Here is a 27585-nt window from a genome sequence, read left to right on the forward strand (position 1 = left end):
GTGACAATATTTAGGGTGCTTGCTCATCTGTCATAATACTTTCGTATCTCTGTAATGTTTGCCAAGTCTGAGTTGATACTGCTCAATTCAGAATTTTTTTCATTGGCATATTTCTAATGGCCCCATACCCATTCATAAATGCGGGTGTGTGCATGTGCATGCACACACACACGCACATTCTTTGACTTTCTCTTGTTGGTTGATGATGCTTACCTTTTACGTGATATATGATCATCCCTACCACCAGATGAATAAACCATTGCTTCATTTGAACCCATTCCTGAGGGAGAGAATCCTTCATGTGAGTTTGAGACAGAGAGGAAGATCATTCTTCATACTCTTGAATGACCTACTTTAAGAAGCGATTAGGGCTTCCCTGGTGGCACAGTGGTTAAGAGTCCGCCTGCCAATGCAGGGGAAATGGGTTCGAGCTCTGGTCCAGGAAGACCCCACATGCCACGGAGCAACTAAGCCTGTGCACCACAACTACTGAGTCTGTGCCCTAGAGCCCACGAGCCACAACTACTGAGCCTGCGTGCCACAACTACTGAAGCTTGCGTGCCTAGAGCCCATGCTCTGAAATGAGAGAAGCCATCGCAATGAGAAGCCCACACACCACAACAAAGAGTAGCCCCGCTCGCTGCAACTAGAGAAAGCCCGTGTGCAGCAACGAAGACTCAATGCAGCCAAAAATAAAATAAAATAATAATTTTTAAAGAACAGTGATTATTGGTAAGATTCTGAGATATGTTCTCTTCTTCTTTTGTTAAAGCAAATTCTGTTTCTCTTTTCTGTTCTAGTCATAGCTTTCACAGATATGAAGTGTTTTGTTAGAAGAGAGTATACTAGGTGGGCCTTCAGAGCAGATCTTGTATTAGGGAATAAGACACATGAAGAAAGCAGTGACAGAGTGGCATTACATTTTTAGATGTAAGATGGAAGTTCAATAGAAATAGTACTGTTCCCCCAAATGGACAGCTTTTATCTTTAGAAGCAGTTTGTAAATTTTTAGTAACAAGAAGCAGATGTACGGAGTTAAGTCTTTTACTTCTCTAAAGTTGAAAATTTTACTTCTGTAATGGATGTAAGCTCCCTGTCATATAGGATTATAGCCCAATACAGGAAGGACTTTAAGATCTGTTGTTGAAATGACTACTCTCCATGCAAGAATATCAACCTTAACAACTTGAGAATTTGCTAGTGCAGTGTTTGTTCCTGACAGTTTGCTTCAGTTATATTGCAGCTTTTAATTCTATAAGAGATTTAGATGGAGAATTACTAGTGATGATGAACACTTTCAGCATAAGTATTTCATAATTCAACATATTAATAAATATATATTTCATATTCAGCATAATAAATATTTCTGGAATGATTGAATGGCAAGTGAACAAGGCAACATCAAGCTTAAAAAATGGTCTTTCTTCTGAAGTGAACTGCTGTTTACTTGGCATAAAAAGAATAAGGCAGGTTTTTCAGTAACAGTACTTTTCACCTTTAGACACTTGAGTCAGAAGAAAAGTGCACAAAAAGATTTGTTCTAGGACAAAAAAAATATCATACAGTCCTCTTTTCTTCCCTAGTAAAATACAGCTTACTAAATATAACAAAATAAGAAATGGTTATGGAAGACAGGATGATAGGTTGTTTCTAAATAATTGAATCATTATGGAAGATAATAGTATGTCAGAACCCAAACTTAATTCATTGAGGAATATTTATACGTTTATTTCTCTGCTTTTTGGAAAAATTCTAGCATGTTCCTGTTCCTAGCCTCCCAAATTTGCTCTCCTTCAATCAGTAGTCATGGTCTAGCTGTGCTTTTGGCTTTGGTTGAGTTGGAGGAGCATTTAGAGTGGTCATCTGACATGTCTGGAAATCTGGTGATGCACAAGGCCTTCAGAACTAAGAGAAATGGTTAAAAAAAAAAAAAATGCCCCAGCTAGCTCATTTGCATAACATGAATGGCTCACTATGTGAAATACAGCTGATGCCGGGCAGTTCAGGTGAATGAATTGTTCTCTGTGGCCTGTTAGATTTTTTTCTCCACTTCAGTAACTGCTTGGAAATGAAAATCATCTGGGCCCCTGGGTTGTGAAGTATTGTTGTCATGCAGTTCCCTTTTGTTTTCTTTTATGCTCGAGAGTTGGAGCTATTAAAGGCAGCTTCATTTATTGTTTAGTTGAATCAGAATGACTGCAATTCCACAAACAAATTGGACTTCAGTTAGGAGTGCTTTGTTATAAATAATCTTGGAAGAGATTGGATTCTTTCCTAGCTGATATACTTCAGCTGTATGTTAAAATCAAAATCTCAAAGGGATTGATTTATTGATGATCTGAGTGATAGCTGAGCTACACCTGTCCTCATCCTGCTCTCTTTTGCTGTCTCTAATTCCCTAGTGTATTCAGCAAAAATTTATGGTAAGGGAAATAAATATTCTGTTTTCTGAATTATTCTTTTCATTTTAGCCTCCACTTAAAAAACAAACAAACAAAAAAACACCAAAGTAGTTCTACAGTGCACAGCCCTTTCAGTGAATACTTCTTCATGATCTGGAAAGAAAACCTGTTTCATAGATTGGTTAAGGGCATTTTTCATGGTTGGGTTAGGTGAATCATATTTTCCATATACAATGTTAGGACATTTTGAAATTTAACAATATGTTTTTTGCTACAGGCTTCAAATACCTAAGCAATACCTGTAAGCACCTCCTTTCATTGACTGTAAAAAAAAAAATTTTTTTTTTTGTCCATTAAAGTGTATTTATTAAAGTGTCCATTAAAGTGCTTCAAGTTATTTGGTGCATAAATCATCTGGACACATGGAAAATCTGGTAGTTTCCTCCTTGGTGGAAAAGATATATGTGTGTATGTATGTATGTGTGTGCATATGGCATGTACTTCGTACTTACATATAAAGATAAAAGTCAAAACTGAGCATACATTTGCTTAGACCTTGGTCCTTAACTATAAATGCCATAATAAGTAGCACTTTGCTTCCTTGATTCATAAATGCTACTGTGGTCAGTTATACTGTCAGTAACAATCATTTCATGTAAGTAGACTAAGTTGGCATTAATTTTCTTATACATTGTTTTTTTCTTGCTAGACACTTTACGTGTGTTATTTAACTTGAAATAAATATTATCTCCTTTTTTACAGGTGAAAAAATTAACATTTAGAACTGTTAAGTGACTTACCCTTAAATCACACAGCTAGTAAGTTGTAGAGCGAATATTTACATCTCTGTCTATCTAGCTCCAAAGCTTATGTATTTCACCTTTCCTTTCTACTCACTGTCTCGTATAGAGATAAAGTTTTGACAAAGCAGATCATATTTTCAATTTGATACATGATAGAAAACAGTGGTGAATGTGTTTAAAGCGACCTTTTTTTTTCTGGAAAGATCTGTTTATAAATTAGAATTGTTATTTTCCTCAAATGAGGCACACCCATGGTGACTTGGAGTATATTAACATGTTTTAGATGAATACACTCTTATTCATAATATTCAAAAGCATATTAAATTAATAGTTTTAGAAAATAAGATGCAGGGCTTCCCTGGTGGCACAGTAGTTGAGAGTCCGCCTACCAATGCAGGGGTCGCAGGTTTGTGCCCTGGTCCAGGGGGTTCCCACATGCCGCGGAGCGGCTGGGCCCGTGAGCCGTGGCCGCTGGACCTGCGCGTCCGGAGCCTGTGCTCCGCAACGGGAGAGGCCACAACAGTGAGAGGCCCGCGTACCGCAAAAAAAAAAAAAAAAAGAAGAAGAAAATAAGATGCAAATGTGAATTAAATGTTTGTCTAATTCAAACATAAAAACATAAGGTATTGTTACCTTAAGGTGTTTCGAGCAAGAATGTGCACATAACACTGTAGGGTTGACCTGTGCTGATGTGCTGTTACTATTGTACCACATGTGTTTTAGGTGCTCTATGGTTTACCTTTTAAAAGCATTTAGTGTTCATAAGGTATAAGATCTGATGTCTAATGTGCCGTTGATAAACAGTTCATTGTGGCAGAGACTTAGGAGTGGGGGTTGGAATGGGAATGATGATGTTTACTTTTTCTGACAGGCCACTAGCATGCTTCAGAAAGAAATTTGGCAAAGCTAATTGGAGAGACTACCAATACTATAAATTAGGTCCATAGCTTAGACTTGTGAGTACTAGCCTTTATAACAGACTTGACAGCAACACAAATCTGTTAAAAGAAAATGGAACTGTCCTTGACATGAAAAATGGGATTGTCATAGATACAACACGTTGTGCAGTTTTTCCTTTTAATTACTGTATGAGAACAAAATCATGTTTTGCAGCTGGTCCTTCTTCATTTTCATTTGCCTTGACTAAATCTCACACCTAGGGGTTTGAAACATGACAGACAACAGGTGTGACTCTGTATCTAATAAACCACTGTAGTTTCTGTCCTTCCTTTAAAAATTGGCTATGTTGTAAACATCTGTAATACTAATCAAGACAGCCTTTTTCCCCTACTTCCCATACCATGGTTAGATTATATGTCTGAATCAAATCACAAACTTAAGTTATTAAATTACTCTCGCTAGAAGAATAGATTTTAAAGGAATGATGAGTTTCAGTCAGTTAAGTGCAGCTGGCAAGCAGCCATTCATTATGGCCTAGTGTGACGTTGATTTTTGACTAGAAGAAATGGAAACATAGCAGTAACTGTGTATCCTTAAGGAAACATTATATATTATTGATGTACTTTGTCTCCTTAAAAGCCACTACCAAAACTTTATTCAAATTGAATTTTGATTGTACTGATAAGGAAATCTATTCATAGTCGAAGTCAAAACGTTCATTATTGTGAAAATAAGATGCTAATCCCAAACTATGACCTTAGCAACTATTTCTACCACTGTTATTTAAGGACACAAGGTGTTTTATTATACACAAGACCTCTTTTTTTAAAGCAAAAATTACAAAATACACTTAATTACATTTAGTAGGAACACGTGGGCTGACTCATTGTGCGGATTAAATAGACTATCGAAACAAAATCAGTTGATTTGGCTCATTTTTTTTCTCCTACATTTTCTCCAGTGATTACTGCTCTCATCTACTTGCCAAATTGATGGGAGTTGGCAGTAAAAAATAAGCAGTTGAAAATGTGGGAGATTAAGTTTTCTGAATTTCATAGAGGGTCATCAGAGGGAAAAATTACAAAAAGAGTTGGTCTTAACGGGTTGATAGGTTGCATTATGAATTGTCTGTTTTCAGTTACAATCACCTAGACCTAATTTTAGAACCCTTGCCTTAAGAGAATGTTATTTTTGTTTTCCATATTTTGATAAATACGGTAGTTTTAACAAAGAAGGTGTTCATAATTCTTGCATGATTTGTCTTGTCATTAAGTGTCAGAACCTTAGATTCTAATTGTATTAAGTCTGTGAAAATTAACAGTGGAAAGTGGTACAGTGTTTAATTTGCATAAATTAGGCCTTGTTGAAATTAGTGTCTAGGATATTGAATATTGGCTTCAGGGTCTGATCATACTGAATGCTGTACATAATGAAGTCTATTTGTGTAAGGCAAATAAATGAAGGGGGTGGTTTCAGGGACAGTAGGTAGTATTTAGTCACAGCTGTAGCTTGAATAGCAAACTGGCTATGGGATAGTGTTGAATTTAATGGGGATTTGAGCCAGTCATTCTCGTTCCAATTGGCAGAGACCTGGAATGAGTCCAAATTTGCGTATGAGGAAGATGTTCTGAGGCAGAGGCCCTGGAAGGGTTGCTGCTGCTTTGGACATAATGACAACAAGCCTGATTCATCTTCTTCAGCTAGGTTGGGGGGTACATCTTGATCTTCTCTACTCCTCCTCCACTCTGATGATGAAAGCTACAATTATTGCAATTATGGCAAGTATTACACGCATTCCCACTTAATTTTCAGAATAATTCTGAAAGGTAGTTTTTTTTTGTTTTTTTTTTTCGGTACGCGGACCTCTCACTGTTGTGGCCTCTCCTGTTGCGGAGCACAGGCTCCGGACGCACAGGCTCAGCGGCCATGGCTCACGGGCCTAGCCACTCCGCGGCATGCGGGACGTTCCTGGACCAGGGCATGAACCTGTGTCCCCTGCGTCGGCAGGCGGACGCTCAACCACTGCGCCACCAGGGAAGCCCAGTTGTTATTCTTATTTTTACAGATGTGAAAATTAAGATTCAGAGAATTTAAAGAACTTAATCAAGGTCATTCAGCTAATAAGTGGCAAAATTTAGACTCAAACTAGGTCTGTCCGATTGCAAAACCTTGACTTTTCCATCCACCACCACTATTACAAATTATCAAAAAAAATTAGAATAATTTTTCTCTGTAACATGTCTATATTGGGTCAGCTTTCAGTTCAGCTTACATCATAAAAGCTATTTTCCCACATGACTATTTTACCTTCTAACAGATCTTTTATCACTCATATTCTTCTTTTAGGTTATTTGGAGTGGGGGCTTAAAAGACAGGCAGCTGCTGGATTCTGTTCCTAGACTGACCCTGGAATCACCCCTGCCCTGTTTTATCTGTCTCTACCAGCTTGCAAGTGATGCTTTTCTGCATCTCCAATCTTCCAGGCTTTTATAATATTAAGTTATTGAGTGTGTGCCATATATAAGGCTCTCATATATAGTATTAAATCAGTAAATCATGGAAGAAGGAGAAAAAGGAAGAGGAAAGAAGAAAGAAATTTGTTAGTTTGGGAAATTGAACATTTCAGAGACAGATTGGGTTTACTTCAGAAGCCACCTTACCAGTCCATCTCTGGTGTGCTGTCTGTGTTACTTTCCCACTGAGCTGAGGTCTCCCAAGTGATGGCTCCTGAGTTCATATACAACTAAGTGATTTTTTTTTCTTTTTTTTTTAGCTTTGAGGCATTTTATTATAAAAAGCTGGTACTCATATACATAAATAAGAACTTAAAATTCATCATACATTTACTTCATTTTTTAGCTTGACCTTCTAGTAAATCTTTAGCTTCATTGATTTTGGCTGCTATATAAGGAGATCCTCCCTTGTCTGGGTGATTTAAAAGCATGATTCATTGATGAGCGTCTCTTATTTTTCCCTTATTGGCAGTAGGGCTTACACCTAGTATTAATGCTGCTTCCCGTTTTGTCATTTTGGGTTCAAACCCACCTCTGTAATAGACACCACTGAAGGCAGATTTTGGTAGACTTTGAAAAACTTGTTTTACTTGAGGCTCCATATGCTTCACGGCTTGCAAAGCGTAACAGCCTGCAAATCCTGCAGCAGCAATGGTCAGTCCAGCTGCTACCACTGTACTGGTTCCCGCTACCATGGGAACTACCATGGTTCCCCCTGGGCTCCTCTGCTTCCACTGGGAGCACAGTTCATCCCACCCCACCAACTCTACACCTTTCGATTTTTCTTTTTTTTTTTTTTAATGAAAAAAGCCCGCCAAATGAGTCAGTATGGTGAATTAATTAGGAAAAAAGTATGCATTTCTGTGAGATTTGTAAGCTATTTTTATTGGTGCTTGTGAATGCTTTAAATTGAAGATTCTTTGTTCCTGACATTCTAAACTGCTTCTAGGTCCACAGAAACAAACACACTGGCAAAAATTCTACATCCTAACTTCTATCTAAATTTCATAAGAAGGATAATTGAAGTGTCGTTATGTAAATTCACGTTTTTTTGGTCTACACTAAAAACTGAAGAAAATAGCTGTAGGAATATTAGGCATGCATTCATTCATTCCACATTTATTATTTCTTTTGTATCATGTGTGATATTGAATCTTTTTGTGTGTGAAAATGATTTTGTTTAGTCGGGGTTTTTATTTTTGAGGAGTTTTTTCCGTTTTCCATTTTGAATTGTCTTACGATTCAACTTGACTTTCTAGAAGGCACTCTGAAATTTGGCAGTATTCCTTATAGAAGAAATTACTATACTTGACAGTTGTATTATATGATATTCTGTGAGAAATTCTCAGAGGAGTATCTCAGTTATTTTCAAAGTGTCTCCACTTAAAAAACTTTTTTTTTTTTTTTTTTTTTGGTATGTGGGCCTCTCACTGTTGTGGCCTCTTCCGTTGCGGAGCACAGGCTCTGGACGCGCAGGCTCAGCGGCCATGGCTCATGGGCCCAGCCGCTCCGCGGCATGTGGGATCTTCCCGGACCGGGGCACGAACCCACGTCCCTTGCGTCGGTAGGCGGACTCTCAACCACTGCGCCACCAGGGAAGCCCTTAAAAAACTTTTTAATGAGCATTATAGTAGTATTTATTCATGATTCTCTGACTTACTTTATTTTGCTCATTTACTCAGTCATCGTTGATTCATTCATTTTCAGTTAATAAATATTTACTAAGCCCCTAACATATGTGTTGCTCTTGGCAGATGAAATGGATATATTTCCCTTATGACACTTATCCTGTGTTGGGGAAGACAGATTAAACAAAGAAACACACTAAGTTGACAACTGGTGTGAGGAAAAGAACAGTGTGTTATGAGAGAGACAGCAACTCACCTGAGAATGAGCAAGCAGGGAAGGCTTCATTGGGGAAGTAAAATTGAGCAGAGATCTGATGGATGCTGAAGAGTTATTTAGCTCCATCAAGATTTGGGAGAAAGGCTATGTACATGTAGTTAACCCTCTGTATCCACAGATTTTGTATCTGGGGATAAGGAAGGCCGACTGTACCGTGTCATTTTATATAACGGACCGGAGATTTGCGGATTTCAGTGTCCATGAGTGGTCCTGGAACCAATCCCCCCACAGATACTGAAGGAGGACTGTACCCTAAGGAGGGAACGAACTGGCCTTTTTGGAAGAACCAAAGAAAACCTATGTGGTAGTTAGAGTAAAGGCTAAAGTTATGCAAGATGGGGTTTGCCATTTGACGATTTTCATTTCCAGGCATGAAGTGAAGTTTGCTAAGCTTTCATGCATTGTTTATAGTAGTAGGAAATATATGATGGTGTAAATATCAGAATAATTTACCTTAACCATTTGAAAAATGGAGACAGCTTCGTGTTATGTTAGATGTCAGTTTTTAAATACTTGGAAAGGTAGACAGACCAAGTAATTTGATTGCTATAGGACTTGTGAACAATTCTTGGTTTTAGTTTTATAAATATTTTTCCTTGGGTTTTGCATGTACACCCATACACCACTTATTTAGCTGTTTTTCTTTTAAGGAAATCTTGTATTGTTTATTAAAGTGTTTAAGAAAATCTCTATCAAAATTTTTATTTACCTACCATAATATCTTTAAAAAGGCAGGGTGGAGTTAATTTCCTCATTTGCTTTGTGTGTTATCTTCTTGCAAAATGAAAACCCAAAGTCTTTTTCCAGATTACTGTTTTAAACTAAAGTAAAACATAAGACATACTAACCTATGGGTTTTTGGATGTGTACGAATGTGATTCTTTCAGGGACAGTGTGATCCTTGAAATAGCAATGTAACCTAAATATTTTATTAAAGAGCTGCTGGAAGTGAGCATATGTTTTGTTTGTGACTAGTATAATTCGTTTTGTATGTCACCGTCCAAAACTATTAACTCCTTTATTATGATATTTATTATTATAGAAGATTCCAGTTGCATTCTTTGTTAAACTAACTCCTCTTAAGTTCTGCCTTGTGGTACCAAGTGTTGTCTTGTTTTTGTCCCTTAAGGTGACTTGAAATTCTTTGTTGCTTCGGTGCAAAATTTAAATATATTCTCTCTTTATTCCTTCCAAACTCCAATATATTACTAGTTGACTAATCTGATAAAGTGGTTAAGGAGAATATGTTTATTGGTTAACGCTATTGTCTTGTACCTTAATTAATTCTTTCACTATTTTAAAACCAAAGGAATAACAAATGCAATAGAATATTACTGTGAGTTGAACGTAAGCAGTCTAAAATCTGTATATATTTCATAACTTTTTCTTAATTTACGTTTCTTAAGTACTGTTTTAGGCTAGATATATTATCTTAAAAAATGGCATTTTTGCCATTCTGCTATCCTATCTGATTGCTGTGCCGAATTCCTCGTCTGAGCTCCAGACATCTGCATCTAATTATCTGCCTGACAACTCCACCTGTATATCTCAAAGGCATCTCAAACTCAGCATCATTGCAGACTGGACCAGGTTCTCTGCCAGTGTTTTCTATCTTAGTGAAGAACAACCACAACACATCCAGTTGTGTAAGTGCCATGTCTCAAATTTATCCTTGAAACCTCTTGCTACCTCATTCCTTATATTGCTTCCACCACAAAGATCTATTGATCTTATGTTCATCCACTGCCGTCCATCTCCAGTGACATTATCTGAGTCCAGGACGACTACAAGCATTGATTAACCTGTGTCTCTTCATCTACTCAGCTTCATATAACCTTTTGTCCCACTTGATCCAAAGTGATCTTTTGAAAATTCAAGTTTCCTATCATGTGAATAGCCTTCATTATCTTCACTTATTTTAAGATGAAGACCATAGTTATTAAGGTAGCCTAAATGTCCCCATAAAGTCTGTTATCTGCCTGCCTCTCTAGCCTCACCCTCCCCATTTTCATGTAACATTTGAAATAAAATAATGTATGCAAAAAAACCTATAAGTTGTAAAACAAACAAACAAAAACACCAAAAAACCAAACCAAACAAAAAACTGAACAACCACGAATCTGCCCCCCAACTTAAAACTCACTGCATCTCCCTGTGGGTGCCTCTTCATTATCTTTATTATCATTATGTCTTCCTGCTGAGATGTAAACACTATCCTGATATTTGTATTTTTATAAACCTTTGCTTTACAAAAACAAATAGCATGATCTGAGAGAGAGTGAGAGAGAGATTGATTTTCCTTACTTAGAGATTTCCCTTACCAGCAGTGCATTAAAACTGTTTTGTTACTGAATCTACTTGTATGACCATTGAAGGTCTCCTCAAGAGTTAGTCCCTATGTCACCTGAGGTGAAAGTCTTTTTCAGATTCCTTTGCTTACTTAGCTGTCTATATTCCAGCTTCGTTGACTGTTAATTTTTGTTCCTTGGTGATCGCTCGTTTTTCCCTTCCTCCAATCCCTGCCCATCATAGGGATTCTGTTGCTTTTGTCGGATCTCGCCTGCTTCCTGTTAACATCTGCCCATTCTTTTTTTGTTGTTTTTTTTTTTGTTCGTTTGTTTCTTGCGGTACACGGGCCTCTCACTGTTGTGGCCTCTCTCATTGCGGAGCACAGGCTCCGGATGCACAGGCACAGCGGCCATGGCTCACGGGCCCAGCCGCTCTGCGGCATGTGGGATCTTCCCGGACTGGGGCACGAACCCGCGTCCCGTGCATCGGCAGGCGGACTCTCAACCACTGCGCCACCAGGGAAGCCCAACATCTGCCCATTCTTTACTCCCAACTCAGGCATTTCTTTTCCAAATAAAACTTTCTTTGTCCCCCTTCCTCAGTAACCCCAAGCCCAAGTCAGTTTCCTTTGTTCCAGATACTCCTAGGTCTGCATTTCCTTTCTTTAGATTGTACCTTATTTTGTAATTGCATAGTTGGTAATGTGTTTGATTACGGCCTCTCTCTCTCTCTCTCTCTCCCTCCCCCGCACCCACTCACTAAACTGAGGAAGGGGTATCATAGCATTATAATATCTTTAGGGCTTGACACAGAGCTTGGCATCTGAGTGGTGCACAGCAATTACTTAGTGAAAAAAGAAAAGAATGAAGAAATGAATGAGTAAACGTAACTCTACCTCAGCCTGAAGTTTCCTGTAAAACAGAGCTAGCATTTTCCCACATTCATTTTCTTTCAAGATAAGCTATGAAGTTTAAGGTTTCTTGAAATTATACAACACTTTTATAATATATTAATAGTGTCATCAAAACTATTTTAAAAATAAGGGTAAAATAAGTATTTGATCTCGTTGATCTTTCTTCTGCATTTCTTTGCTTTTCAATCTCTTTATTCCTCAGATCCCTATGTGATCTAGAGTATGGAGGACCTTGCTAATATTTGAGTTGATATCAGACCTCAGCAGGTACTTGTGAAGTGAAGAAGTGAATTATTTACAAGAAACTATCCTTCACGTGTATTAAATTGGTTGTAGAATGATCCAGTGTTGAAGAATACTGAGCACCAGGTACCCCACTTTCATCATTAAAACAATGCCCTCAGCACACCTTTCTCTTTCCTATGCCATCATAACAAATAAAGACCTTGTTACTTCATCAACTCATTATCGTTTGGTTTCTATTTGGTGAAATCTAAAGAGATCTTCTGTGGTTATGGTTAGAAATTTATTAAGACATGCAAATCCCCGTTTCTTAAAACTCAAAATAAACCATACGCTAGCCATCCTACACTATCCAGGGTCCTTTCTGGAATTACATCTAAGAGCTGAGAAAACGCAACACAGAGATTTTTACCAAAGCTTACATAATCTTCAGTTCTTTATGTTTGGGCTTTTTCTGAGCATTTCTCCAATGTAACATTTCCTGTATATTTAGACATAGTAAATGAAAAAATGCTTCTGATTGAACCTTATCAAACATTTGCCTTTGAAATGCAAAAGCCTAGTGCACCCTAATGACATGGAGTATTCTAATATATGCAATAATTCCTTTTCTCTTTTAGTCAAACACCCTGGAAATTCCTCATTAAATCCTATTTTATCCCTCATTGAGGTCATTCCCCGTGATAAATTAAGCACTTAAATGACACATGTTATCCTAGAAAGATGGAAGATGGCTGGGAGGGGCCTGGGGTGAGGTGATACGGGAGCATTTGGAACACGTGTAGCACATTCAGCAGGACCTTTCCTATCAGAAACCAGGGAGGATTTCAACTCTAAGAAAAAGTGGTTTCCTTGATTGCCTGACTGTAATGTTCATAGCCAGAGCTGATAAAATCATAGCTGGTACATATGTATCACTATCCTAACCCATAGTTTAGATGCTTTTAATAATTGCAATATTTGAAGTACAAACTACTAGGTAGAAAATGAATAATATTGTAACTCAACTATATTCTTCAATATAAAAAGGGAAAGGATTCTTAAAAAATAATGTTCAGTATTTTCTTTGAAACAGAAATTAAGCATTGCTTAAATCAATAGTTTTTTTTAAGAATGAGACATGTAATTATTAAGAATTGATTTTGTTTCCATTGGAATATATCTGTCATCAATTTGGAGAGAAATTATTTTATTATTTATTTATTTATTTATTTGCGGTACGCGGGCCTCTCACTGCTGTGGCCTCTCCTGTTGCGGAGCACAGGCTCCAGACGCGCAGGCTCAGCGGCCATGGCTCACGGGCCCAGCTGCTGCGCGGCATGTGGGATCTTCCCATACCGGGGCACAAACCCGTGTTCCCTGCATCAGCAGGTGGACTCTCAACCACTGCGCCACCAGAGAAGCCCGAGAGAAATTATTTTATAATAAAGGTGACTGAGTAGAAGAACTGAAGGTTTGTGTACTGTTGGTGTGTTGGCAAGTTGTTAGTATTTCAGATATATGACAAATAAGGGCTTAATGTGACATTAATAGTAGGTAATTAAAAGAAAAACTGGCATTGCTAGTGCTTGTTGACTTACCTGTTTTGTACTTTAATGCTTACTGTTATGTCTTGGTCATTTTTGAAAGGTATAAATTATTTTACCTTTTGTTTTTACATATATCCATATTTTTTACAATGTAATAAATTGCCTCTTTCCTAAAATGGAGGAAGCCCTTTGTTAAATTTCTTTTTAAAAATTGATAGCTAACTGTAAGAGCAGAGGCTATATTTAATCATAGTCTTTCTTTTGTAAATAACTATAGAATGTTTATGCATTTTGGACAAAGCTTCAGGGGCAGAAAAGCTGCCCTTGCTCAAGTTAAGAAGTCTCATACAAAATTCACTGGACTCGCTCAATATATGGTCAGTTTCTGGGAATGGATACAGCTGTGAACTTCAACTTGTTCCCCAGTCCTCTGTACATCCAACACATACTTGAGAGCTGACCTGTGGATGTGCTGGTCTTGGTCATTTAGTCCCCAGGATCATTAGGAAGCTACTTTGGTTCTTGTGCTTGAAGCTCCATGCTGCCTGGCTTTTGGAAGATATTTCCAGATAGAGACCTTTTTGCTTTTTGCCTCCCCCCGCCCCCCTGCCCCCATAAAAGGAAAGTTCTTCTTGTGGAGTCTGATTTTTTTTTTTAAATGATAACCTAATGTTCTCCTGATACAAATTGATTGAAACAGACTTAGTTGTATTAAGTACTCTGATGCCACACACGTTGTATCCTGGCACACGTCCCAAATGCTCCTGTTCCCACCTTGACAGCTGTTTAGGTCTGTGGCTTTTATTTATATGCTGGCATCATGTGGCTAGTACTTACTCTTAAATTCAGTAGAAGAGAATTATTTTGTTTTCAATAAAGTTTTTTTTATAAAGTGCAAAGATGAAACTATTTCAACAGCAGATAATCTCTTAATGAAAGGATTCCTGGTTAACCCAAAGAAGCCAATCCTCACATTATTTCTGATAGATTTCTGTGGCCTAGGGTTATATTTCAATAGAAGTGGTTTAGGAATCTCTACATGCTGTTGAAACCAAAATTTGTCATGTTAGCCTCTCTAATAAATACAACTAATAAGAAAACAGATTAATAGTAGAAAGAAATTTTCAAAGTATTGATTCACTTGAAATGTTGTAAATACTAATCTGGATTAACTTTAAAATGGGCTATGATGTGATATGTTTTTTTCTTGTATGTGCTAGAATTCTGCTTATAAGAATGCTTTATTGTTAACATATTTAAATGTAAAGAGATATGTATTGACAAACATACACACTCATCATCAGATGTCTGTTACATGCTTGCAGTATTAAAAGTGATTCATTCCTGACTTATGCAGAATTATGAGAGCAGCCTTATTGAAGGTTTCTATTCAGTTTTTGTCTTTTTAGGCAGTGACTTTATAGACACATATATGCTTTGGGATTCCTTTTTACCATTGTCCTTAGAGACTGGCAAAGGAAGTTGTAGGTAGATATGGTTTTGTTCAGAACAGGTTTCTAATATGCATTTTTTCCTCTTGGGTGCTAAAAAAACCAAAAACAAAAAACAAAAAAAAAAAACCTGGCTCTTACAGTAAGCCTAAAAGAAAACAGGTAGAAAGTGTATGATATATCCCACTTCCTTCTTTGCTTATTGATTTTTGGGAACATATGTTGACCAGAGGCAGAAAGTTTGTGGTCTCTTAACATAATGATTTGGGGAGCAACTGAAATGTAGAAAAAAGGGAAGAAGACAAAGAAGCAATGTTAATGGAATAATGCAGAATAGTGTGAGAAAATGCACACTGGTCTAAATGGAGTACTGCTGAGAAGGAAATAGTGGTGTGGCTCTTTGTACCTTGAAACTGGCAGTAGTGTCTGGTGAGTGCTGCTTTCTGTGCTACCAATGCCAGAGAAAAGATGTCTGGAACCTTTGAATGCTGCTTGCTCACCTCATCTCTCCTTCCCCTCCCTTTTTTCCATGTCAACATTTTCTGTGTGCTCATTTGCCCTCTCATCTATTACATTCCTTTTTTATCCTGACCCCTCCCGTTTCATCAGGGATATCAATTCACCAGTCAACTAACCCTTGGAAGTTGGCGTTTTCCAGTCATTTCCTCTCCACTGATTATTATCTTCACACATATCTTGACCCATATCTTGCTCATGTGGTTCTATGTAGTCCTGTTCCTTCTGTCCCATCACAGTATTGCTCTATTATTTCCTTTTCCTTGTAGCCTATTTTCTAAAAGGATGTTACAATGCTGTGGACTCAAATATCACATGTGATCATGCCCTTTCTGGAAAATGAACCAAAGATCATAACCAAAATTTGCCTGCTTTTTTTTGTTGGCAGAGTTAAAATTTCTTCCTTCACATTTCATTTACTTTATATTTAGCTAGAATTATGTTGATATAAAATGAAATTGTACCCTAACCTTCCTGTTACTGTGATAATCAAGTTGATCATCATATACCAGGAATTCAAAGAGCAGCATTGATCAAATAACTGAATGGCTCTTAACTAGCTGTTTGATGTTGGATTCCCTAGAAGCTGATGCTAAGATGAGGATTTATTTGCAAATAATAAAGTGAGAAACAAGTTAGGGAGTAATAAATGGGAAAGGCAGGACTGGGAAGGGAAAGAAGGGGTGTAATTTCAGGCAAAGTCTGTCCAAGTGCAGCTGAAGTTTAAAATTTCATGCAAGTTCTGTAGTATGAATTATGCCACTGTTCCAACCCAAGTTAAATGAACTGGACATTTATACTTCTATACCTGTCAACCACTGACTAAGGACCACAGGACTACAGGGTAAGGGAAGGTGGATGCTTGCCACATTTGGACAAAAGGGCTCTAGTTAGCCTTAGGACAGAACAACATTTATGAGTGCTATTTTTTGAAGCAAAATTACACTGAAGTGTAAGAGGCACAATATGTATTATAATGTGCACAGGTCTTGTTGAAGAATTGTGATAGAATTAGATAATTTCTTTTCCTTTCTACTCCATAACTCTGCTCCTTTCTACACCATTTTCTTTTCTTGTCTTTTCTTTGGTTGCAACCCATTTCATTGATTGATTAGAGAAGGGAGGAGTATTTTCATAGCGCTACTGGATAACTGTGGACATTCTTCTTTAGTAATATACCGAAATTCAACAAGTGGTAATTGCTTAAAGATTAGTTAGTTATAAACATATTAATGAATTTTTTGTATTTTGTTATTTTAAAATCCATTGATCTACCATGCACTTTGAACAAATACTTTACCCAGGCATAATACTGTAACGTCAACTGTTGGTCATTTCGAAAATGTTAATTCACTGAGTTTCGTAGATTTTCCAAATGTTGATGCATTTCATTATACAGCATAAACAAATCCCATTTGTTAATATTACCACAGATCTAATCAGAAAAAATTGCACTGGGAAGCTTTTATGCTCCCAGAGGCCATTAGAAGTTTTTCAAATTTCTGGAAGATTTACCTCCCTCATTTTTGCAAAATACCTGCCCAATACCCAAGTCTGAAAAGTTGTAGGTTGTCTGTCAGTTGTTCCTTCAAGTAAAAATGGTGTTGCATGAAAAAAGTGGCTAGTTCAGCTGGCAACTAAAAAAAAACCACACAGGTGTGCTGCTCCTTGAAACACCTCTTACAGTTTAGTATGTAGCAATTGCTTTGTTTTTATTTACCATTTTATCACACAATAAAAAAAATTGAATCAAGGGTTGAGATATAACAGAATTAAGATTTTTTTACTGCTTCATCAAGGGCATTCTTAAATGAGACAAGCTTTGTTTGTTTCTTTTAAGGCATGCAAGTATGTGGCAGTGAAGAGTATAATGACAACTAATACAGTTTGCTGCCATGGCATTGACTTGTGCTAAGGCACCAGCAATTCTCCCATCAGTGCTTTTGCACCACACGGCAAAAAGGCAAATAACATCTTAATATTATTATGAAAATAATTTTGCCATCATGAATTCCTGGAAGGTTCTCAGGGATCCTAGGAGTCCATTGAGCAAACTTAATGAACCACTGCTTTAAGGAAAGCAACAACTCTTGGCATTCTTCACCTTGCCACCCCCTTTCAGCTAGTGTCCATTTTAATCTTTACACACAAATTGCAATCACCAATTAGTCCTTAAGTAATTTTGGAAGAGAGTACTTCACATACCTTCCTTCAACTTCCTTGTGTACTCCAACTTTGAACAAAGTTCCATACTAAAATATCATTAGCAGTTGTTTATTTTCTCTTGGAGATTTTCTTGTAGCAGTCTACTCACTCACATACAAACCATAGCTTGCTGAAACTACCAAATTAATTTTCCTTATCTGTTTCTGAGAATTTTATTGTATTCATTTTGCAAGGATATTTTTTGGTTCTGAAAGGATCAGAATAATGACAATCACACTTTGTGGTTTTTGAATGCTTTATCTTTCACAAAGCACTTCTGCATGTGTCATCTCTTTCAGGCCTAACACCAATCCTGGGAGGTTGGCAGGACATTGTCATTATCTCCGCATGAGTAATCCCAGGTTGAGAGAGGGGATGTGGGTTGCTTAAGGCCACAAGGAATGAGTGGCAGAACAAAACTGAGATGCTCTGTTTTCGATCTCCAGTTTCCTCCACTGTAGAGCACTGTTTCTTTTCTTGTAACAATTTAAAAGGCATTTCATACTTTTCTCCCTGGTCTATGCAGCACATTTCTGTTATCATTTATGTCATACGATGCCTGCACAGGCTGACTTTGATAAAAATACTGTGCAGCTGAAGAAATGGTGACTGCCATAGGCACTGTGGTCTCAATGGAGGCCTGATGCTGCTCAGAATTCTGCTGTAACCATGAAGGTCAATGCCTCTTTAACCTTAATAAATATCAGCCAACCCAGGTATGAAATTTTCACCTGCAAGGGAAACCTCAGAACACAATCAGTCAATGTGAGGCAAAACAGTACAGAGAACGGAGATTTGCTGGGTAATTAAGTATATTACAAAATAAACTTGACTGACTCATCTATAATCATATGCTGGGATTCATAATACAAAAGGCTGAAGTACATGGTGTGAGTTAATGAAAATGGGTTTTGACGAGTTTACAATAGCAAAGAGTGTTTGCATATTGTAAAAATTAATTAAACATTGGTTTATTATATTTCATTGTGGTCCTCCTTTTTGGCCAAGAGGGTTGAACTGGGCTTCTCAGCATTCATTTTGTTTAATTAGAACTTTTAAAGTCTTAAAAAAGAATTTGTTAGGTAATATTTTGAAACACTGCAAATGATAGAGAATAATAATACATATCCATATAGCCACCATCCAGTTTTCTCATGTTTTAGCATTTTGCTGTTTGCTTCTTTTCTTACAGAAATAGTGTTATGAGACAACTGAAGCTCTGTCTGTACCCCTCCTAGGTTACACTGGTCACTCCCCAGAGTTAATTATTATTTTGAATTTGCTATTCAGTTTTCATAATGCTTTTTATATTTTGACACATGTATTTGCATTGATAAATATCTAAGCTTTTTCGTGTTTTAGTACTTTAAAAATGTGGTATCATTATGTACATTTGGCAATAGTTTTTCCCCTCAACATTGCTTTTGGGATTATTCATTTTAACATGTGTAGCTCTGATTGAGGTATTCAATGCATAGTGTTCATTAATGACTATGCTGTAATTCACGTATACATTCTATGATTGATGGCAATTTAGGTTGCTTCCAATTCTTCCTATATGAAACAGAGTTACAAGAAACATTCTTATATATACTTCCTTGTGTATATGGTCAAGAGTTTCTTTAAGGTATATACCTACAAGTAGAACTGCCCAGTCTGGACAGTATGCTTCTTCAGCTTTACTGAGTACTACTGCCAAATTGTTTTCTTTCTTTTTCTTTTTAATTTGAAAAAAATCAGATTTTATTTTGAAACAATTTTTTTTTAATTATTTCATTTTTGGCTGTGTTGGGTCTTCATTGCTGCGTGTGGGCTTTCTCTAGTTGCGTCGAGTGGGGGCTACTGTTTGTTGTGGTGCGCAGGTTTCTCATCGTGGTGGCTTCTCTTGTTGCAGAGCACGGGCTCTAGATGCGCAGGCTTCAGTAGTTGTGGCTCGCGGGCTCTAGAGTGCAGGCTCAGTAGTTGTGGCGCATGGGCTTAGTTGCTCCACGGCATGTAGGATCTTCCTGGACCAGGGCTTGAACCCATGTCCCCTGCATTGGCAGGCGGATTCTTAACCACTGTGCCACCAGGGAAGTCTGAAACAATTTTTACTTATAGAAAAGTTGTAACTGTAGTACAAAAACATACTCACAAACCATTTACACAGATTAAAAAATGTTAACATTTTGTCCAGATCTTAACATTTTGTCTTTATATTGTGTGTGTGTGTATAAAGTATTTTTTTCCCCACCAGAACCATTTGAGAGTGGGTTGCTTTGACAATGTCTCTTCACCCTTTAATCTTTCAGTGTGTCTTTCTTAGAACTGGGAACCTTCTCTTACATAACCACAGTACAGTTATCAAGTCTGGTTTAACACTGAAAATACTTGTATCTAATCTGCAGTCCGTACTGCAACGTTGTCAGTTGTCCCAATAATGTCCTTATAGCAGTCCTCCCCCGCACCCCTCAGTCAGGGATGACATTGCGTTTACCTTTCACATCTCTTTATGCTTTTTTAATCTGGACGATTCTTTAGCTTTTCTTGATCTTTTGTGACATTGATGTTTCTAAAGAATAGAGGAAGTTAAAAGTTTCTCAATTTGTGTTTATCTAGTGTTTTCTCATGATTAGATTCAGATTATGCAGTTTTGGCTGGAATAAAACTAATGTTTTAGTGATGATGTATCCTTCTCAAGGATTAATCATTAGTATTAATAGAATTAACTATTTTGGGATGCTTTTGATATATTTTAATTGACTAACTAAAACTCTTAGCTCTTTTTTTGATATATATATATATATAAAAATGGAATTCAGATTCATATATATATTATATATTTTATATATTTTATATATATATATATATATATATATATCCATGTGTATATAAATGGAAATCTGTTATTCAGGCTGGTAGTGCTAAATTAGCTTTTTTTCCCTGACCCAAGTAGCAAATACCTTGGAGAATTTCAGTGTTTAGTAAGCTTTGTTACTTTCCCCCCTATGAATAGCACTTTATGACATAGGCTAAACTAGACAAATATGCAGTGTTATGTGGATCATTATGCAATAAAGCTGCTAAAGTCACATGGGTGGTAAAGTTTGATAGTCTCAAGCCTGTGAAGCACATATCATGTAGACATTTTAAACATAAAGCTTTAATAGGAATAGGAAAGCCACTTAAACCATTGTTTAGTTGCATACAAGTTGTTCTTCTGGACTTCTTTCATTTTTAATAAAAATTAAAAGTATTATTGTTGACATTATTTTGATTATTTGTTTCAAGAGTCATTCAGTTTCTCTACCATATTTACTTTTTTCCTTTGGAAATTAATAAGTAATTTATAGGGAAATACTTTGAGATGTTTTAAATATCCTGTTTGTAATTAAAGCTTTTCCCCTTAGATTTAGCATTTATTGATCATGCTTGCCTGAATCATGTTTTACTACTATAGTTGGAAAATTGTGACTTTCTAACTGAATTATTCCTTTGTTCTTTCTATACATAGTAACGTAGTTCTTTAGTTGAACTTGAATAGATACTTGTGAGCATGAATTCTTAGTCTAAATATTAGATTCAGGATTTATTTTGTGAAATTTCTTTTCCTATTAGCCATTTGTTGACTTCTGAGAATAGAAGTTAAAATGGTATTCCCATTGCCCGAATCAATCTAGAACTACTCTGAGATCACTTATTGATTAATTTATACCTCACTTCTATTAAGGATTAAAGAAAACTTTTCAAATTAAACACAATAAAACAGGACAAAAAAGGTAAAAATCATGATTAACTTAGTGGTACCGTTTAATCATTATAGTTGAACATTGAGTTCAGATCATAGAAAATAGGCAGCTAAGCCAAAGAGACAACCATATAAAATTAGATGTGATTTCACTGTTTCATAAGACAAAGCATCTTATGAGAGCTTAATAAAATATATAAGCAAGAATAGAAGCTCACTTAATTTGAATAACATATAACTTAATTTCATGTCACCAGGAGGGCTAATTTTTGTGTTGTGCTAGCTCTATTTATTGAAAATTTATGCACTGGTAAAAACAATAGCTCCAACCAGTGCAGACTTACTTAGAACTTTTGTTTCACACTTAGGGTCCTGGGTCTCAATTCCAGAGATTCTGGTTCATTAGGTCTTGAGAAGGGCCTGGGAACATCACAGGTGATCCTAAGATCACACTATGAGAAACAGTACCTCAAAGAAAAACGCAAAAGTTGTGATTTTATTGTGATCAAGTCAGTATTGCAGACTATAAAAAGAGGCCTGTAAAATTCTTACAGTAGTCTCATATTTATAGTATAATAACTTTTAGAAATTCCTATTAATGAATACTTTGGGGTAGTAAATAAACAGCTAAATAGCTAAACTGAACCATTAGAGCATACACCAGTAGTCGATTTAGTAAGTCAGTAGTATAGTCTTTTACCACTCCAGCCTAATACCCATACTTCCTTAGTATTTTCATAACCTCCTTATTTTTTCATTTGTTTATTAACTTCGTTAGTTTTAGTGGCTCAACATACATGACTTTTTAACTTGTGTACATTTTCCAAGTTGTAGAAGTGTTTGTTATTTCACCTTTTTTTGTTTTTGCAGTACGCGGGCCTCTCACCGTTGCGGCCTCTCCCGTTGCGGAGCACAGGCTCCGGACACACAGGCTCAGCGGCCATGGCTCACGGGCCCAGCCGCTCCGCAGCATGTGGGATCTTCCCGGACCGGGGCACAAACCCATGTCGCCTGCATCGGCAGGTGGACTCTCAACCACTGTGCCACCAGGGAAGCCCTGTTATTTCACCTTTTAAGCAGAACCTTAGGTGTTTGTTTGTTTGTTTTTTAATATTCATTATTTTGTATTAGAAGAGACAGGCCACCAATTTCCAAGATTTATTACTCTTTTGCGATAACTGGCTTTAGCCAGGGGCCAAGATTTCACTGGTGTCATTGCTAACTAAGTGAGTGACTTTGACATACATAGCTCTGGCCTACAACTGGTCAGCCTGAAATAATCAGAAACAACAACTATTTTAGTAACACTGAATACCAACCTTACAGTTTATAAAGTAGGTTTATTGGATATCTTCCATCAGCAGAGACTTTCACAATGGCTTTTGGGTTAATGAAAATATTTTAGGTATAACTGAATGTATAAGCCTTGGACTGTTCTGTGATTTCTCTTAAGATTGTATGGGAGACATTTTATTTGTTGCCTGGGATTTATTGCTGCAGTTCTCTTGAACACTGTAATGGAAATAACTGATAAAACTTCTGAAAATATGCTGAAAGTTTACCTCTTTGTTTTATTAAATGTAGCAAATGTAGCATATAATAATAGCACTGGCACATGCATTCTTCATTTGCAGCTCTTTCAGGAGGAAGACATATATTTTCATAAGAAATGTGACATTTATAAGGATTGTACAGCTTAAGAGGTGTGCACAGAAATTGTTAAGACTTGTAAAACATTGGTTTACCATGCCTGGTTGATGACCTGTTCAAGACAACTTTAGAACAGGAGCAGTGACTTAGTTCCCAGCCTGGAACATTTGTTTATATTTTGGTGTTTATAAGATCATAGATGCTAGGCTAAACTATTTTCACATAGGGAAAGGATGACTAAGAGAAAATTCTTATTATTGTGCTTATGATTCAAATTTTCTGTCCACCATAGTCCTTTGAACTTTACTGCTTATAAAAGTACAAAAAGGGGCTCCCCTGGTGGCGCAGTGGTAGAGAGTCCGCCTGCCGATGCGGGGGACACGGGTTCGTGCCCCGGTCCGGGAGGATCCCACGTGCCGCGGAGCGGCTGGGCCCGTGAGCCATGGCCGCTGAGCCTGCGCGTCCGGAGCCTGTGCTCCGCGGCGGGAGAGGCCGCAGCAGTGAGAGGCCCGCGTACCGCAAAAAAAAAAAGAAGAAAAAAAAAAAGTTAAAAGAGGCAGTAGCATTTCTGTAGCTCATTATTTTGAAAAGGACAGTGAGAAATGAAAAATACTGTTGTGTCTCAGCATTCTGAGATCCCGGCCCCAAGAGAAGTACTGAAGACCTTCAATTCATAGTAGAGATCTAAGCATGTCAAAAATATTATATTTAATTTTGTATTAAATATATGATTTCCAGAGTATATGGAGAAGGTCGATAATTACACCTCTAATACTTTTTCTGCCTTGTATTACAATTTCATTCATAGTGGTTATTTTTCAGCTTCATGATTTTGAGGTGAAGGGTTTCCTGAAATTATTATAGTTTGATTCTAATTAGATATAACTGGCTTTGTTGTTGTTTTTAAATGGAAAAAGTTAAGGAAGTAGAACAATTTAGTTACAACTTTGATTCTGATCATTGGACCTTGGTTAGATGTACTTAGCATCCATTTCACTTTGCTTCTTTCCCTACAGTACTCCTATTTTCTTCATGCAGCTATTCTGCTCTCTTGTAGGCCAAATGCTTCAGGAGAAGCTGAGCCCTATCCCAGCTCCAGGAGTGGGATTGATTTGTCTAAAGCAAACACCATCTTTTGTACCTCTAAAAGTTTCGTCTGAGAAAGGTCAGGTGAACACTTAAGCCTACTGATGCTAAGTGCAGTGCTCCTGGCGCCTTTTTGGAAGTCATCCTAATCTTCACCTGGACACCTTCCAAAACTGATTCCCTTTCTCTCCTGCTGGGCTACTGGCTGCATCCCAGTACCAGAGGGAAAACTAGCTTTATGATAAACATTCATTGTGGATTAAAGAGCAGAGAAAAACATTCCCAGCCAGGAACATTGTAACTCCACTGTGTTTGTGTGTATGTGTGTGTGAGTGTGTGTGTGTGTGTGTGAAAAAGAGAGAATGACAGAGACAGGTATCAGTAGATGAGGAACATCTTGGTAAGAATGCACATTTGCATTTTTTTCTAGAAATTTACAAAGGGAAAGCTAAAATATGCCATTTGGGGTTTTACTTTAAAGGCCTGTATGAACCAAATCATCTGCATGCTTTTGATAAAATGTCTTTTTTCTGTTCCGCTCCCCCTCAAAGACGCTTATTTTTCTCACTGAAAAATTTCAGAATGCTAATGTGGTTGACTGGGTATAAAGTCATAAAGCCAAGCCTTCTGAAGTTGAAAGGCTTATTGCCTAAAATGATGTTCTTTTGATGATATAGTCAGTTTTCTAATATTTACATTTTTTGGTGCCTCATATGGTAGAATTGGACTTCTCATCTTTTGCCCAAAAGATGTTTGAATCTGAGAAACCATTTACTTGCAAATTTTGATTTATTAGAAATTATATCCTTAAAATTAAATTTCAATGCAAATGTAAAATGTGGGATACACTTTGAACCACTCCTTTTTTTCTTAGGGAAGAAAGAAAATACAGATATAGGTAGTCCTTCACATGTTTTTCTTCTCTTCATCTTGATAGACAACTTTTTAAAACAATGCTCTTAAAAAGAGAATACCTCAAAGAATATCTGCTTGGGGCTTCCTGGAAGGAAGGTGAGATGACAAAACTAGTGATGTGTGACTCCGCACTGCAGTGACAGAGAATATAATTGCAGCAAGGTCTCCAGAGTAATTTAGAGGTAAACTGGAATTTTCCAAGAGAGAGTGAAGTTACATTAGTGAAAAAGAGACAGTTGGGAGGAAATGTTATTTTAGCCACATATTCTGGTTGTACATAATTTAAAGAGTATCAATTTCAAGAGGACAATAAAAAAGAAATTATAGTAATCAAGATAGGAAATTATTAAGGGTTTGGGAGAAAATTTCAGCCAAGAGGGAATGTGAAGATTAGGTATAAATTCTCACATCCTTGGCTGACAAGCTGATGAGCACATCTACAGATGAGAAATGTAGAAGGAACAAAAGGATGACTTGTGTGAGAGCCAATGTTAGGTTTGTATTAGAAAGAATAAAAGTAGAATTTGAACAGAGAAGTTTCTGAAAGGAGGAGAAAAGTAATGTTTTGCCAAAGTTTGCTTCTGAGGCTTCTCTGAAGATTGACATACTTCTCTTTCATAGTTGCCTGTTTGTGGGTAGTCTGATGCTTTCTGTATGTGACTTTTCTTTTACTATTGAGGGAAATAAGATGAGAATTCAGAGAGGAGAGAATATATATGGTTTTTGAAGTTAAACTAAATGGATGTCTTCTTATTTTGCCTATTGTGTGTAGTAAACTTAATCTTAGATGTAAAAATGGCTATACTCATATAGATAAGAGCATCTACCTAATTCCTGTTTGAAAAAATGAGTCTTACTCATTGCTAGCCATCTTAGCTGTGCCAAGGCCAGATAAGCACTGGATTTTGGGTCTGAACACGCAGATTAAAGGGTAAGTCTGTTAGTTAGCAGCTTTTTGAGTCTGAGGGAGATACGTAATGACTTTAAATAAAAGGATATGTTCAGAAGTATGGATGGGAGGCTCTCGAAGGAATGGAATGGCTCTTGTAGGTGATCTAGAAAGTACCTACAGTGCAGAGGAAATAGTACTTCTTTTTTCTGTTACACTTACAATGTCTCCGTGAGGAGGCAACCACAGACTCTTTTAACCAATAGTAAACTATGAAGAGTGGTGGGGACCATGACAAACTGATCCGAACGCCAGATTAAAGAGTGTAGTTTTTAACTTAAAGTGATTGTTGACATGTGAGAATGCAGGCCTAGTTCTGCCAGAACTTCCAGTTTTTGTTTTGTTTTGATTTTTAGAACCCTGAAATTTGCATTTTTTCAGTGAAATTTCACACGCACACACACACACACACACACACACAAACACACACGCATATGCAATTAATTAAAAAACAATTTTGCCACACTGGTGTGGGTCAAACAAAACAAGTCTTTGAGCCAGATGTGCCCTATGGCTACAGTTTAGATCTTCTTCTTTAATCTCTTTTTTCATGGATGTTTATTGAGATCCTGATAGGTTGCATGGCTTTGTACTAGACTCTCTTAAAATGTTGAATTATATTCCAAGAAATTCCTAATAACCTATATTTTATTTAGGTAATGTTTAAACCTTTACATAAATTTGGAAGAAAAATTATGGGATTGAAAGTAAGGTTCCTAATAGTACACATTTTATTGAAGCATGGGAAGGACTATAAAGGAAAGGGTGACTGATTTCGTATCTTTAATTTTGTTGAGTTGTTACCATAAACTTTGTCATCAGTGTTTCTTACAGAATTTTCTAAATAAGCAAGAAAAGATATGTTTTGAAGGTCCTACGGACAAAGGTAAAAAATGGTGAATATTTATTTTTAAAAAAGTCTCTTCAAAATAAAATCATTATCTCATTATTAAATTGACTTATGTATTTTTAAAAATATGTCTCTATTCTCAGGCTTACCAAAGTTAACTATTGATGATACATTTTATGTTGGAAAAATATGTATACTTACAACTCTTCATTATTTGTGTGATTCAGATCCTTCTATTTTTCCCACTATTTTTTAGCCATAGAATTGCAAATTAAGAATAATAACTTATTCTGGTCATTTGATAACTTTTTGGTTTTAGGGAAAACTCTAGAAATAGAGGAAGCTGCGATGATTTGAATCAAATTACCCTTGTAGGTGATTGTTTCTGGAGTGGGCACCTGTTACAAAGATCATCAAGCTATAGGTCACTGGTCCTGTGATACAGCCTGATTAAAAGATAGTAGTGGTTAGACAGATCAAGAGAAAGAGTTAACATTTGAGAGGAAGCTGAAAGAATGCCATGGAGTATCAGATGGCCATGAGGGATCATGGAAAGCCTAAACTTTATGATGAAACAAACTGTGGGTAAGATGAGGATGAAGACATTATATGAGAGAAATGAAAACATGCAGGATGTGAGGGGCAGGAGTGTTCTAGAAGAATCCAAGACAAAATAAAATTTCTACTCCAGGGAGCAGGCAGATGAGGAATAGCTGGACAATATTAATGCAATGAACCA

The 27585-nt window shown here is 36.9% G+C and overlaps 1 protein-coding gene and 1 pseudogene across 1 annotated transcript in view; one reads left to right on the forward strand and one right to left on the reverse strand.

Annotated features, from left to right (window-relative positions):
* Positions 1–27585, forward strand: part of IMMP2L (inner mitochondrial membrane peptidase subunit 2) — a 909720-nt gene that overhangs the window by 317388 nt on the left and 564747 nt on the right. The gene's annotated exons all lie outside the window — the stretch shown is intronic.
* On the reverse strand, positions 6954–15698 carry LOC115853909 (mitochondrial import inner membrane translocase subunit TIM14 pseudogene; annotated as a pseudogene).

This window comes from Globicephala melas, chromosome 9, assembly GCF_963455315.2.
Source record: "Globicephala melas chromosome 9, mGloMel1.2, whole genome shotgun sequence".
NCBI classification, from domain to species: domain Eukaryota; kingdom Metazoa; phylum Chordata; class Mammalia; order Artiodactyla; family Delphinidae; genus Globicephala; species Globicephala melas.